General features: G+C 37.8%; 1 protein-coding gene across 2 annotated transcripts in view; it reads right to left on the bottom strand.

Moving 5' to 3' along the window:
- SKAP2 (src kinase associated phosphoprotein 2) overlaps positions 1-16,112 on the bottom strand; it is a 171,626-nt gene that overhangs the window by 137,430 nt on the left and 18,084 nt on the right. The window lies entirely within an intron of this gene.

Raw genomic sequence — 16,112 nt, 5'->3', positions numbered from 1 at the left:
ATTCCATGGACAGAGGAGCTGTGTGGGCTACAGTCTGTGGGGCTGCAAATAGTTGGATACAATTGAACAACTAAACAACAACAACAACAATTATCTACTTTCTTTATACATTAATACCTTTGTTAAATATGACAACTGGTGGCTCAAAGAAGCAGTAAGTTGGTCCTCAACTACCCAATTGTCTTTGTATTAGGACAGAACTAGAATTATTTTCGGAGGGAAACTCGAGTAAACTCGAGTCATGAAACCTTCAGCCTACTTTCATGTGTAGGTGTACTGATCTTCTACATAAGTACACAACTCCACAGGGATGGCAAACCTTTTCTGTAAATATTCTGGGCTTTGTGAGATATACAGTCTCTGTTTTAACTGCTTACTGCTGCTACTGAAGCAAAGAATGGCCATAGACAATGAGTAAACAAATGGGTGTCACCGCATTTCAACAAAAAATTATTTATAAAAATAGTAGTTGGCCAGTTTTGGCATATGAGCCATAGATCACCAATCCCTGATTAGGCCTACTGGAATAGCACTCCTTCATTCCTTTACCCCGGGGAGGGCAATGGCACCCCACTCCAGTACTCTTGCCTGGAAAATCCATGGACAGAGGAGCCTGGTGGGCTGCAGTTCATGCAGTCGCTAAGAGTCGGACACGACTGAGCGACTTCACTTTCACTTTTCTCTTTCATGCACTGGAGAAGGAAATGGCAACCCACTCCAGTATTCTTGCCTGGAGAATCCCAGGGACGGTGGAGCCTGGTGGGCTGCCGTATATGGGGTCACACAGAGTCGGACACGACTGAAGCGACTTAGCATTCCTTTACCCACAGCCACTTTCCTTGACCAGACCAAAGTGATTATTTAGAGAAAGCACATGACCTAAGCCAAGGACTTGTGCTACAACTATAGCGAGATCTCTCCACTGGGGTTGCTAAGCTGGGAGAAAATGTCTAAGTAGCTGCTAGTGGCTGGGAGCCATCTAAAAGGAAGCCAAAGGTAGGAAAGCAGGATACTCTTGCAATTTGAACACTCACCTGAGTCCAGGTGAGTACAAAGCAAGACTCCAACTCTGTCCTCCTTCAATAGGCAAACCAATCAATTCCCCTTTCTGCTTTTTGCTTAAACTGGTCTCAACTGGGTTTCTTTTCTATACCATGCACTGGAAGAGTCCTAGCTAATACATCCCTTTACCAGGTTGTTTCACAAATCTGAAACGCTATTCCCTCCATGTTGCACATATCAGAAGCCTTCATATTCTCCCAGACCTGGCTCAGATGCCACCTCCACTATCAAGATTGTCTTCATTCCAACCATATTTATCATCCTCTTTCTCCCTGTATATGTCCTGCAGTAGTGATTATACCAATCTTCCTTGAATCAAAATTGTATTTACATCTCTTTCCTCTGCTAATTTGAAAAGCAGTGAACATGTCTTAATAATCCTCCAATCTAACAAAATAAACGGTAAAATCTGTTGAATTAAACTTTTGTTCCATGTAGCACTCTACCTAAAATATATAACATTGTTACCTTCTTTCACTACCTGTATTTTAAAAAATCAATTCTTCATTTCTTAAAAGACACATTTTATTTTACAAAGAAGTCCTACTGTAAGCATATTAGAAGTTTATAGCATACATTTATCCCATGACAAAGGTCAGGATACCAATATCATAACAAGCTCTATTCAATGAAAGAAATACATGTGTATTTCTTTTTCCCTATGGTAAGACATTTTACTATTTTTTGATATTATATATTTTTTTATTAACTTCCTTTGATGTTAAAAAACAAGTGATGGGTATGTTCAAAACAGCATGGCTTACAGGTGGTATTAGAAAGTAAGAGGAGCTTTTGGGGACATTTAAATAAAATGACACAAGAGCACTTTTCTGAGAGTCTTTAAATATTACACTATCTTTTTCTGCTTTTTAGGCATGGAAAAGAACTAGACGGCATCCAATCTACATTAACATTTTCTCTAGATAGTCCAAATGAAAAGCTTTGAGGCAGCATCTTTGCTTCATGACAGCCAAACTTGAAGACTGCTCTCAGAACTCTCATATGAAAATATAATTAAATATTTAATTATGACACTGGAGCTTAAAAGTGGATCAAGAAAAGTAAAATTACAATCCCTAAAATTTCCCCATAGTGAAAATAGACCTGATACATAAACTAAAACATGACTGTGATGATGGATGAAGATACAGAGAAAGATATAAGATATAAAGCTTTCAAAAAAGTAACTAAAAATCAGAAGGATAGGAAATAAAGAGACTGAGATGGCTGTAATTCTCTAACTCTAGTTCAATGCTTCTAACCGTGATAAATCATCAGTCTCCCCCGCATCCCAAATGTTACACCACCACAAATTAATACTTAGGTTAAAAAAAATCTACATACATGTAGGTATATACGTATATGGAGAAGGAAATGGCAACCCACTCCAGTATTCTTGCCTGGAGAATCCTGTGGACAAGGGAGCCTGGTGGGCTGCTGTCCATAGGGTCACACAGAGTCGGACACGACTGAAGCGACTTAGCAGCAGCAGATATATATGTATCTTATACATAATATGAATTACTAGAAAAAATAATGATCACATATTTGGATAATGTGGGAATATCAAAATGCTATAAACATTCCCAAGTGCTTAATCTCCATTTCTGTACTTATATTTTGCAGACCAGTAAGAAACATATCACAGACTCAGACCAGTCTGCAGATTACACATTGAATACCACTGCTTAGATATTAAGTAATTCACCTTGCTTCCTTATGTCTCAGTTTCCTTATCTGGCAAGACTACTAAGTTTGGTGACTGACACATTGGGAAAAAAAAAAAAAAAAACACAAAACACACACACACATCCACACAAAGGAGAAGAAACAAATCAACTTTCTTTTTTGAAACCTAAAAATAGTGACCATTTCTCTGTTTCTTCTTTTAAAACTTTTTTTTTTTAACTTTACCATATTGTATTGGTTTTGCCATATACTGAAATGAATCCGCCACAGGTTTACATGTGTTCCCCATTGACAGACAATGTTGTGATAGTTTCAGGGGAAGAGCAAAGGGACTCGGCCATACATACACATGTATCCATTCTTCCCCAAACAATGTTATGTGGCAGCATGGATGACAGGGGAGTGTGGGTGATCATTTTTCTAAGATGATCACCCCAGTAACCCTTAGATCCTACCACAGTAACTATATACTGACAAAATCTAGCCCAAAAAAGTCAGAATATCAACAAAATAATCTACTTGGACTATATGTCCCCTGAAATAATCTTCCATTAAAATAAAACTGATGTGAAAGAAGCATCATGTGATTATTCATTTATATGTATAAGGCAATAAAACTTATTACATTTACATTTTAAAAGGCATAGATGATATTGCTAAATGAGGGGAGTGATACCTAACTACACAAAGCAAGAATTCTTTTTTAAAAGTTATGTTTAAGACTACAGAATTTGAAGTTCACTGAGCTGCAAAAGGCACATGAAGAAAATTACTTTTTGCCATTCACACAGTTTTTAAAGTATCCACTAAGCAACAATAACATTAAAGGTAGGCTAGGATATATCCCTAAATGCAGAGAACAAGAAAAGGAAAGATATACTCATCTGAATGCAGAGTTCCAAAGAATACCAAGGAGAGATAAGAAAGCCTTCTTCAGCGATCAGTGCAAAGAAATAGAGGAAAACAACAGACTGGGGAAGACTAGAGATCTCTTCAAGAAAATTAGAGCTACCAAGGGAACATTTCATGCAAAGGTGGGCTCAATAAAGGACAGAAATGGTATGGACCTAACAGAAGCTGAAGATATTAAGAAGAAGTGGCAAGAACACATAGAAGAACTGTACAAAAAAGATCTTCATGACCCAGATAATCATGATAGTATGATCATTCACACTCACTCAGAGCCAGACATCCTGGAATGTGAAGTCAAGTGGGCCTTAGGAAGCATCACTATGAACAATGCTAGTGGAGGTGACGGGATTCCAGCTGAGCTATTTCAAATCCTAAAAGATGATGCTGTGAAAGTGCTGCACTCAGTATGCCAGCAAATTTGGAAAACTCAGCAGTGGCTATAGGACTGGAAAAGGTCAGTTTTCACTCCAATCCCAAAGAAAGGCAAGGCCAAAGAAATATTAAAACTACTGCCCAACTGCACTCATCTCACACACTAGTAAAGTAATGCTCAAAATTCTCCAACCCAGGCTTCAACGGTACGTGAACCAAGAACTTCCAGATGTTCAAACTGTATTGAGAAAGGCCAAAGGAACCAGAGATCAAATGGCCAACATCCACTGGATCATTGAAAAAGCAAGAGAGTTCCAGAAAAACATGTACTTCTGCTTTATTGACTATGCCAAAGCCTTTGACTGTATGGATCACAACAAACTATGGAAAACTCTTAAAGAGATGGGAATACAAGAACTCCTGACCTGCCTCCTGAGAAATCTGCATGCAGGTCAAGAAGCAACAGTTAGAACTGGACATGGAACAACAGACTGGTTCCAAATTGGGAAAGGAGTACATTCAAAGTTGACCAGACAAGAACTAGAAGTAGTGTGACCAAAGTTATTATGGTAACTGGCATGTGTGTGTTAGTAGCTCAGTTGTGTCCAACTCCTTGTGACCCCATGGACTGTGGCCCGCCAGGCTGCTCTGTACATGCAATTCACTAGGCAAGAACACTGGAGTGGATTGCCATTCCCATCTCCAGGGGATCTACCTGACTCAGTGATCGAACATGGGTCTCCTGCACTGCAGACAGATTCCTTACCATCTGAGCCACCAGGGAATAAAAAATACTAGTAAGTGGCTGCCTATTGGGTTTGGGCAGGGTGGAAAAGGAGACTTCTACCTTTTATTGTATACCCTTCTAATCACTTTTATTTTTAACCAAATGTATGTCTCTTGTAAGTAGAAAAAAACTAGTCCAATTTTTTAAATAGCATGGCATAAAAGGATCAAAGGAGCTGAAGTTGCCATTTCTAAGTTGGATATGACAGTTAAGAGACCTAAAACTTTTTGAGTCTCAGTTTCCACAACAGCAAAATAGAGAAAATGTCTCCCACATGAGGCAGTTCTAAGTCAACTAAAGGAAATAATGTACACGAAGGAATCGGTTCAGCGCCAGACTTCAGTTCAGTTCAGTTGCTCAGTCGTGTCCGACTCTTTGCAACCCCATGGACTGTAGCACTCCAGGCCTCCCTGTCCATTACCACTCCCAGAGTTTACTCAAACTCATGTCCATTGAGTCAGTGATGCCATCCAACCATCTCATCCTCTGTCATCCCCTTCTCCTCCCGTCTTCAATCTTTCCCAGCCAGATTTATTTCTCAATCAATATTAATTAAAGGATCTTCCTGACCCAGAGATCAAACCCAGGTCTCCTGCACTGCAGGCAGATTCTTTACCATCTGAGCCATCAGGGAAGCCCACGACTAACACACAAAGATGGTTTAATTCCTTTTCCTTCCAAAAGATGCTACCCCAATCACCAGCATAGTCACCTCTAATGAATCTGTCTCAGAGGAAGGGAGCTCTCTTTGGAATTCTGTGCCAGGCTAGAACACCTTCCCCTAAAATCAAGTGGGTCAGTCTATGGTCTTAACCTTTGCTTTTCAATGTTGAAACTATTATTAATTCACACTTTGGGACAGGTTGCAAACAGGAGACACGACTGAAAAGAGGAAGCTGTACATTGCAACTTCCACCAAACAAAGACTGCAGACCAAATTCAAATATATATATATATATATATATATATATATATATATATATGTATATACACACACATATATATATATACACACACGCACACCCCAAGGAAAATAAGTCTGTTATATGCCTAAATCTTTTAAGATACAGTATTCTGCAATAGCCAAAAATATCTTTACCACAGCCGAGTGCTGATATCTAAAGATCTGTGAGTGGGAACTGACCTCCCCTGGGTTAAGCTATTCCTCTATTAACATGCAAACATTCCTGGGGGTAATTTATCAGAGCCTTTTCAATGTACTTAACCGAGAGTTTGATTTGACAGGGAAACAGACTCAGAAATTGGACTACTACCCACAGACAGTAGTGTTGGGAAGGGGCCCTGTACAGTGAGTTCAGGAACTACAGAAGAGTGCAGGAAGTAACGAACATTTTTACCTACTTCTAGAGATTGTTTGCTGCCGTGCCTACTACTCATCTCCATGTTCAGCCCAAGTACAATGGCTCACCTTTCTTTCCAGACACAAAGGCCAATGTAATCAATGCAATTAGAAAAGAGCTTCTCAAACTTTCACGGTACCTGGAGCTGTTGTTTAAATGCTGATTCAGATTCAGTAGGTATTGGTGGGGACAGAGATTGAGCGTTTCACACAAGCTCCCAGGTGACACTGTTGCAGTTGGTCTGCAGTCCGTTGTTTGGGTAGGGAGGGGTTAAGAGAAACCCTTTCTTTTCAATGCAATGTCTATTACGCTAACCCTGGCTCTTATCAACACCCTCTGAACCAAGAGCAACAATATTTTAGTAGGAAAAGAGACTAAATACAGTGGTTTTGAGAGTAGAGCCTGGTTATTCGAGTCAGACATGAATTCAAATTTCAGTTCTGCCACTTATGTGACCCTCACTTAATCTATCCCTGAGTTTGCTCCATAGTCAAACCGTGATAATATCTACCTCACAGAGACGCTGTCACGGTTAAAAATAATGTTAACAGCTTACAGAAAAACCCAAACGAACTTTTTGGCCAATCCAATAGCAAAGCATTAAGCTTGCTACCTCCATGAGATGGTCTCTCTGCCTTAATCCATCCAACAATTAACTGCCAGGACAATCTCCCTCAAATATGCACTCATTACATCAGTCTATTGTTTCAGGCCTCTCTTAATTCAGGACTATTAAAGGTGAACTCCTTAATTTGTTACTCGGCTTTTACTGCCCACCATTTGCTTACCTCTAAGACCCCCTCCACTCCTTCCTATTCAACATCACTTCTGGTTATTACCTCCTCAAGGAAATCATCTCTGTGCCACCATTACATTTACCAATTCTGAAATGTGGACACAAGCATTTGGAGATTCAGGGAACTTCTAAATAATCACCTAGTCCAAACTCTTCATTTCACAACTCAGAAAATAAAAAGCCAAAGAGGCTGAGTGACTTCATCTTGACAACAAAATTATTATCAGTGAGTACGAAAACCTGGTTTTGGGACTTATCCTCTGAATGTTCTCCCACTTTCTCTCTAGCAAACTTTAGGAACCATGTAAAGCTCACTTAAAAGAGAAAAAAAAAGTCCTCAGTTTACAATTGACTCCACAACCTCTCTAAATAAAGGCATAAAGTTTGTTTTGTTTTATTCAACATGATGCCAAAACATATAACCGATTCAATCAACAAATAAGGGAAGAAAATCAATGAAACCAACTATTTGCCCTGGCATAGACCAGATCAAATAGATATTTTAACACATACTAGTTACCACTTTTGGAATCTGCCTTGTTAGAACTTAAAGATTCTTAAAGAGATGGGGATACCAGACCACCTTACCTGCCTCCTGAGAAATCTGTATGCAGGACAAGAAGCAACAGTTAGAACCGGACATGGAACGGACTGGTTCCAAATTGGGAAAAGAGTATGCTAAGGCTGTATATTGTCACCCTGTTTATTTAACTTACATGCAGAGCACATCATGTGAAATGCCAGGCTGGACAAAGCACAAGCTGGAATCAAGACTGCCGGGAGAAATATCAATAACCTCAGATACGCAGATGACACCACCCTTATGTCAGAAAGCAAAAAAGAACTAAAGAGCCTCTTGATGAAAGTGAAAGAGGAGATTGAAAAAGTTGGCTTAAAGCTCAACATGTGAAAAACTAAGATCATGGCATCAGGTCCCATCACTTCATGGCAAATAGATGGAGAAACAATGGAAATGGTGAGAGACTTTGTTTTTAGGGGTTCCAAAATCACTGCAGATGGTGACTGCAGCCATGAAATTAAAAGATGCTTGCTCCTTGGAAGAAAGTGAAGAAGTGGGGCTTCAATGATAGCTCAGTTGGTAAAGAATCCGCCTGCAATACAGGAGACCCCCAGTTCAATTCCTGGGTCAGGAAGATCCCCTGGAGAAGGGATAGGCTACCCACTCCAGTATTCTTGGGCTTCTCTTGTGGCTTTGCTGGTAAAGAATCTGCCTGCAATGTGAGAGACCTGGGTTTGATCCCTGGGTTGGCAAGATCCCCTAGAGAAAGGAAAGGCTACCCAATGAAGTGGCTCAGTCATGTCCGACTCTTTGCAACCACATGGTCTGTAGCCTACCATGCTTCTCCATCCATGCGATATTCCAGGCAAGAGTACTGGAGTGGGTTGCCATTTCCTTCTCCAGAGGATCTTCCTGACCCAGCGATGGAACCTGGGTCTCCCGCATTGTAGGCAGATGTTTTACCATCTGAGCCACCAGGGAAGTCCTCCTTGGAAGAAAGAGATGACCAATGTAGCATGTTAAAAAGCAGAGACATTACTTTGCCAACAAAGGCCCATCTAACCAAAGCTATGGTTTTTCTAACAGTCATGTATGGATGTGAGAGTTGGACTATAAAGAAAACTGAGCACTGAAGAATTGATGCTTTTGAACTGTGGTGCTGGAGAAGACTCTTGAGAGTCCCTTGGACTGCAAGGAGATAAAACCAGTCAATCCTAAAGGGAATCAGTCCTGAACATTCTTTGGAAGGACTGACGCTGAAGCTGAAACTCCAATATTTTGGCCACCTGATGCAAAGAACTGACTCATTAGAAAAGAAAGACCCTGATGCTGGGAAAGTTTGAAGGCAGGAGGAGAAGGGGATGACAGAGGATGAGATGGTTGGATGGCATCACCAACTCGATAGACTTCAGTTTGAGCAAGCTTCAGGAGTTGGTGATGGACAGGGAAACCTGGCGTGCTGTAGTCCATGGGGGGTCACAAAGAGTCAGACATGACTGAGTGACTGAACTGACTACTTGTTAGAACTTACATTGCTAATTGCCTTATTTTAGGTGGCCATCTTCTTCTTCTAACTACATTAGAAGTCTTTTGAAACTAGAACTTTATTTTCTTCATCTTTGAATTCCCCATTGTCCCGCCAAGGTCTCCTATTCCTTTCTTCATGAATTGTGTACATAACCACTAATATACTGTATTAAAGATGTATAATTTTTTATAATGTTGAGTTTTATTATTTTTGCAATATTTCTTAAATAGCCCAATTCATTATAGTCTTATTTGCCTACTTTGTTTTATAGTGACGTATTTTCTCATTCAATGGCATAAAAATTAAAAAGATGATTCTCAATGGTTCTGTGTTTTTATTTTATTCATATATGTCTTTGTATCATAAAAATATTTTACAGCTGTGTATACCTTACATATTCAAATTCCAAAAGATGATGCTGTTATAGTGCTGCAATCAATATGCCAGCAAATTTGGAAAACTCAGCAGTGGCCACAGGACTGGAAAAGGTCAGTTTTCATTCCAATCCCAAAGAAGGGCAGTGCCAAAGAATGTTCGAACTACCATACAATTGCACTCATTTCACGTGCTAGCAAAGTAATGCTCAAAATTCTCCAAGCTAGGCTTCAACAGTGTGTGAACCGAGAACTCCCAGACGTTCAAACTGGATTTAGAAAAGGCAGAGGAACATGTAAAATATCATGTAAGAAACAAGTTGCCAGTCCAGGTTCGATACACGATACTGGATGCTTGGGGCTAGTGCACTGGGACGACCCAGAGGGATGGTATGGGGAGGGAGGAGGGAGGAGGGTTCAGGATGGGGAACACATGTATACCTGTGGCGGATTCATTTTGATATTTGGCAAAACTAATACAATTATGTAAAGTTTAAAAATAAAATAAAATTAAAAAAAGAAAACCAAAAAAAAAATTAAAAAAATAAAAACAACAACAAAAAAAGAAAAGGCAGAGGAACCAGAGATCAAATTGCTAATGCCTTTTAACTTCCCTGGTGGCTCAAACAGTAAAGCGTCTGCCTACAATGCAGGAGACCCAGGTTCAATCCCTGGGTCTGGAAGGTCTCCTGGAGAAGGGATTGGCAATGTGGGCTTCTCTGGTAGCTCAGATGGTAAAGCATCTGCCTACAATGCGGGAGACTTGGGTTCAATCCCTGGGTCTGGAAGATCTCGTGGAGAAGGAAATGGCAACCCACTCCAGTACTCTTGCCTGGAAAATCCCATGGACAGAGGAGCCTGGTAGGCTACAGTCCATGGGGTCACAAAGAGTCAGACGCAACTGAGCAACTTCACTTTCACTTTCTTTCACTTTGGATCACAGAAAAAGCAAGAGAATTTCAGAACATTGACTTCTGTTTAATTGACTACGATAAAGCCTTTGTGTGGATCACAACAAACTGGGGGAAATTCTTAAAGAGCTGGGAATACCAGGCAACCTTACCTGCCTCCTGTGAAACCTGTAGACAGGTCAAGAAGCAACAGTTAGAACCAGACATGGAACAACAGACTGGTTCAAAATTGGGAAAGGAGTATATCAAGGCTGTATGTTGTTAGCCTATTTATTTAAGTTATATGCAGAGTACATCATGTGAAATGCCGGGCAAGCCAGAACCAAGATTGCCGGGAGAAATACCAACAACCTTAGATATGCAGATGACACCACACAACCCTTACAGCAGAAAGTGAAGAGGAACCAAAGAGCCTCTTGATGAAGGTAAAAGAGGAGAATGAAAAAACTGGCTTAAAACTGAATATTGAAAAAACAAAGATTATGGCAGCCGGTTCTCACTTCATGGCAAAAAGATGGGGAAACAATGCAAAGAGTGACAGACTTTATTTTCTTGGGTTCCAGAATCACTGCAGATGGTGACTGCAGCCATGAAAGTAAAAGACACTTGCTCCTTGGCCAAAAAGCTATGACAAACCTAGACAGCATATTAAAAATCAGAGACATCACTTTGCCAGCATAGTCAAAGCTATGGTTTTTCCAGTAGCTATATATGGATGTGAGAGTTGGACCATAAAGAAGACTAAGTGCTGAATCATTGATGCTTTTGAACTGTGGTGTTGGAGAAGACTCTTGAGAGTCCCTTGGACAGCAAGGAGATCCAACCAGTCCATCCTAAAGGAAATCAGTCCTGAATATTCATTGGAAGGACTGATGCCGAAGCTGAAGCTCCAATACTTTGCCCACCTGATGCAAAGAGCCAACTCATTGGAAAAGACCCTGATACTGGGAAAGACTGAAGGCAAGAAGAGAAGGGGATGACAGAGGATGAGATAGTTGTATGGCATTACCGACTCAATGGACATGAATTTGAGCAAGCTCCAGGAGACGGTAAAGGACAGGGTAGCCTGGCATGCTACAGTCCATGGGGTCACAAAGAGTCAGACACAACTGAGTGACCGAACAACAATACTTTATATCTCCAAACACACAACATTGAGTGTAAAAGTATGTTTTCTACTTTTTATCATTTCCCCAAACTATAACCCCTCACTTCTACCAAAGTACTTGAAGCTAGACTATACATATTACAGAGGACTAAAATAATCATTGTTCTTATACTACTATAACACAAGCTAGCAAATGGTATATTGAAAGAACCACCAGGGCTTCTCTGGTGGCTCAGTGGTAAAGAATCCACCTGACAGCACAGGAGACATGAGTTTAATTCAGGAAGATCGCGCATGCCAAGGAGCAGCTAAGCCCACTGGCCACAACTACTGAAGCCTTCATGCCCGAGAGCCCATGCTCCACAACAAGAGAACAGCATGCAAGGAGAAGCCCATGTACCACAACTAGAGAGCAGCAATGAAGACTCAGCACAGCCAGAAACAGATAAAGAAATACAAGTGTAAAAAAAAAAGTAAAAAATAAAAGCACAATGCAACAAGAAGTTATGTATACAAAGAAATGTCTAAGTTGCAAATTAATCTAAATTCTCAGAATTTAGATTAAATTACATAGTATGATTTTTATTATCAAAAACCACATGACACTGTAGTTGGAAAACATTTACCCTAAATGGCCAGTTACTGAAAGAAACTTGTTGGACTTCGTTGGTGGTCCAGTGGTTAAAACTGCACTCCCACTGAAGAGGGTATGGATTCCATCCCTGGTTGGGCAGGAGCCCACAGGCTTCTTGGCCATAGGAAAGAACCTTGCTTTTCCTGGTTTTAAACATTACCTACATTCTATTGGAACACAGAGAAAAACAACACATCTATTGCTTGGCTTTTATAAGACCTGACTAGTGCTACACCTAAACTTTAGATAAAAAAAAAAAATCTTCCTCAAAAGATGGTGTATAATGTGTAAAAACTGACACACTAAATCTAGATTGTGCACATGGAGTGTATACATCTAAGCTGGCTGTAGATGCATTATGAGAGTTCATTATTTATAGGCATCATAGAGATAATCAAAGCAATCCTTTGGAATAAATGATTTATATGCTTTATAAATTCAAATTTTCATATACTAATTTTTCTTTAAGAAAAACTATACCAAAAAATCAGAAAACATATTCTACTATTATAAATGATGATCAAAACAGCATAGCCTTTTTTCTTAATCCCAAACTTTTGAAACAGTTGCATACCTAAACAAGTATTTTTTCATACAAACCTATGTTCTTATAATGTCCACAGTTTTTAGTAACCTCTATTACTTGGGAATTTTTAGTTAAGAAAATACCAGGACAATGAATGACTATTTTCTATCTTAAGCTTCATTTTGTCTCTTTCTATATGCCCGCCCTAGAGGTTCCAGATTCTATCCACAAAGTGATTATGGTCTAGGACTGAATCAGATTTGTAACAAATGTCCACTGGGATTCTTCGACCTAACATCGATGGGCTAGCCAATACACGTCTTCTAGCTCACTGAATCCTTTCACTCTACCTTAGGGACTTTCCACGCTACACAGTTAGAAGCTTTCTTTCACAAATAATGGAAATGAATGAAAAATGGTTTCAGAATAGAAAAACAGAAACCCAAGTCATTACATGGTATCTAAAAGCTACCCTGCATCTACTATTTTACTGCCTAAACAAACACTTTAACATGTATGATAAGGGATATTCTAAGGTCTTAAGTTTCATTATCTCTAATTTTATAAGATTACTGACATGCATCATTTCTATTAACACTTCAATATACCCAGCCATATGATAGCATTAAACTAACAGTGACCTACAAAAGCCTAGAAATCATTATGATTTAAGTTTTTCAGAAAAAATAACAGCATAAAGTCAATAAAATGAAATTTCTAATAAACATAATTTTTATGTTACCAAATCAAAATGAAACTAACAGCAGCCATGAAATCATTTATGAAATGTATTTCCCTCAAAAAATAAAAAGTGTTTCTAAAGAGAGAAAAGAAAAATTACAAAGTACAATATTTTTAAGCTACAAGCTTTACGAAAATCTGTCACCATTTATGTTACAATTCTGCTCATCAATAAGGTACTTTTTTTCAAAGAACCATTCGAAAATCAATTATATCAACTCTTTTGTATAGAGAAGCAGCACACCTTTCAGGCAACTAGTATTAATGAGTAGACATGACTATAGAATCTCCATTTGTTTCTCTGACAAAGCTGTGGCTACTCTAGTCGCTCATTGAAATTCCATTAATCTAGTGTACCAAGGTCCAATGCGAAAATCAAAACTCCATCTAACCCTTTATCAGTTCACAATAACCTACAAGTGAACTCTGCCTGTTAGCATGCAGCAAGTTATGATTTTGCTATCAATCAGGCAGTTGGCCAATAAAAAAAAAAAGGCAGGCTGGAAACAGTGTGTCTGGCAGGGTTTGAAGACTTTGTTTTTGTTTTCTGTTTTCATTCCCTTTCAATTTCTATAGGGCGTCTGGACCTTGTGAGAATATGCATTATTCTCCTTGGCTGTGATTTAATTGCTACCAGCAATCAAGTCGAAGCATCACTGAAGTGTGCTTGAATTTCATTAGAAGATATAACTTATGCTACTTTCCTACAGTACCTAATAAACCATAAAGAAACCAAAACACATATGGCTTGAGGGAATAACTGGAAAATTAGGTAGCCATTTGGGAACTGACTGAACTTTTGAACCAGAGGAACAGAGAAAAAGAAATATTAAAGGAAAAGACAGACTTAGAATGCACAGAGATGTGCAGGTTTGACCTTTTCAGTACCTTGAAAATTACATTAGCATTATGAAAAATACATATCATGTTTGGAGTTTATAATCCATCAAAGTTGAGATACTTTGTTTAGTGCCTACCATAAGGTAAAAGTCAAAAGGACAAAACAACAATCTGATTTGACAAAAGGCCTTTTGGTGACCCATGCTAATTTAGTTACACTTATTGTTAAATGTATTATCATTTTATAATTAATATATCATTAGACTAAGGTCACACAATGAAGGAAAATTTATTCAGCAAAGGAAAGAGAACACATATAAAATCTAAGTTGCAGGGAGAAAAAACTAATATGATTAGATAATATTTTAGAGTGGAAATTAAAAGTTCAAGTAGTAGTTTTAAAATTAACTTATAACATTCTTAGGAGAAAATATAAAATTATCAAAACTAGCACTGTTTATATACCAAAAATGAATAATACTAGAAGTTAAAATTTCAATCTAGGAATTGCTTATATAAACACTGATGAAAATGCAATATTTAACAAGCTAAAATTTAAATGTTACACATAAACATAATTTATTAAACAATATTCAAATATTGACAATGCTTTAACAGTAAATCTTCTTGTGCTATTAATATATTTCCTGTATATCTGGTTATGAAAACAAACATATGATAAATTATTTACCCATTAAAAAAATAATCATGTAAATGCACTATACAATAGCAATTCACTTTTCCTAACAAATCACTGGCTCTCACAGATATTTAATTGTTGGATTTCTAAGGTTGTTATTTTTTCAAGAAGGTACATAATACTCTCTTGTACATCAAAATATTTATGCTATTTTGAGAAAGCCTGAGCATATATAGTCTATGAATATATTTGTATGTGTGTATATATATATATTTTCATAAGATAAATATTCTTCATATATGTATACATACAAACAAATTCATTTCTGTATACTTACATTTTACAGACAAGCAAAACAAACCATTGTAATGTGTCTGAAAAATAGTTCAACTCAAACAATAATTCATTGTTTTGCCTGAAAATATTACTTCATCAATGATAAAACATTTTCTGATAGAAATGCTTTTGAAGATACGTTAGAAAGGGTAATGCTCTGTTTCATATACTAAGTGTAACTGAAGAGAAATATGCATTTAAAAAAAATAGAACCTATAAGAGAAAGAAATTCTTTCCTTTTAAAAACAGATATTAAATGTTTGCCAAAATGTAAAATTTGACACAAAATGGATATGATTATTGTTGCTACACATTGTACAAAGTTCTGAATATAAAAAAAAGATTGTGTTGTTCTGAATCAGTGGTTAGAATGTTTATCACTTATGCATGTACTTGACTTATCCCTGTTCTGCAATAGACATAATTTTATACCTCATAAAAGCAATTTATGTTTCCAAAGGGAATAATCTGGATAACATAAAATGTGGAGTGCTCTGTTGCAGGAAGCATATTTTCATTCAGCAATTGTATTTAGAGATGGAACTGCACAGTTTGATCATCATATAGTGGCAGAAGGCATTATTCATTTCTATGTCTATGTGAAACTTTGAGTGCCACAAATTAATATGCATGGGTAATTTATCAATATGCATTCTTAATTTGTAACTATATATCACCCTCATAGGTCTCTATAGTTCAGATACACTCGACTGGGCGGCACAACAAAGTACATGCTATGGTAAAAACAAGTTTCATAACTTTGGAAGTTTTTAAAAATTACTAAGAGACAAAGAATCAATTGTATTACCATTTCAATTAATACAAAATACTGTAATATTACTGTATAATATGGGATATTTTTAGATGATAATTAGAAAAATGAAAATGTATATAAAAGAAGCATTCGATGAAAACTTGTCTCGATGAGAGAAGGCAATGTAGGAATAATTAATTTAATATTTTATGAACTCATTT

Source organism: Bos javanicus, chromosome 4, assembly GCF_032452875.1.
Source record: "Bos javanicus breed banteng chromosome 4, ARS-OSU_banteng_1.0, whole genome shotgun sequence".
Taxonomy (NCBI): domain Eukaryota; kingdom Metazoa; phylum Chordata; class Mammalia; order Artiodactyla; family Bovidae; genus Bos; species Bos javanicus.
This window is presented reverse-complemented; position numbering and strand designations above follow the sequence as displayed.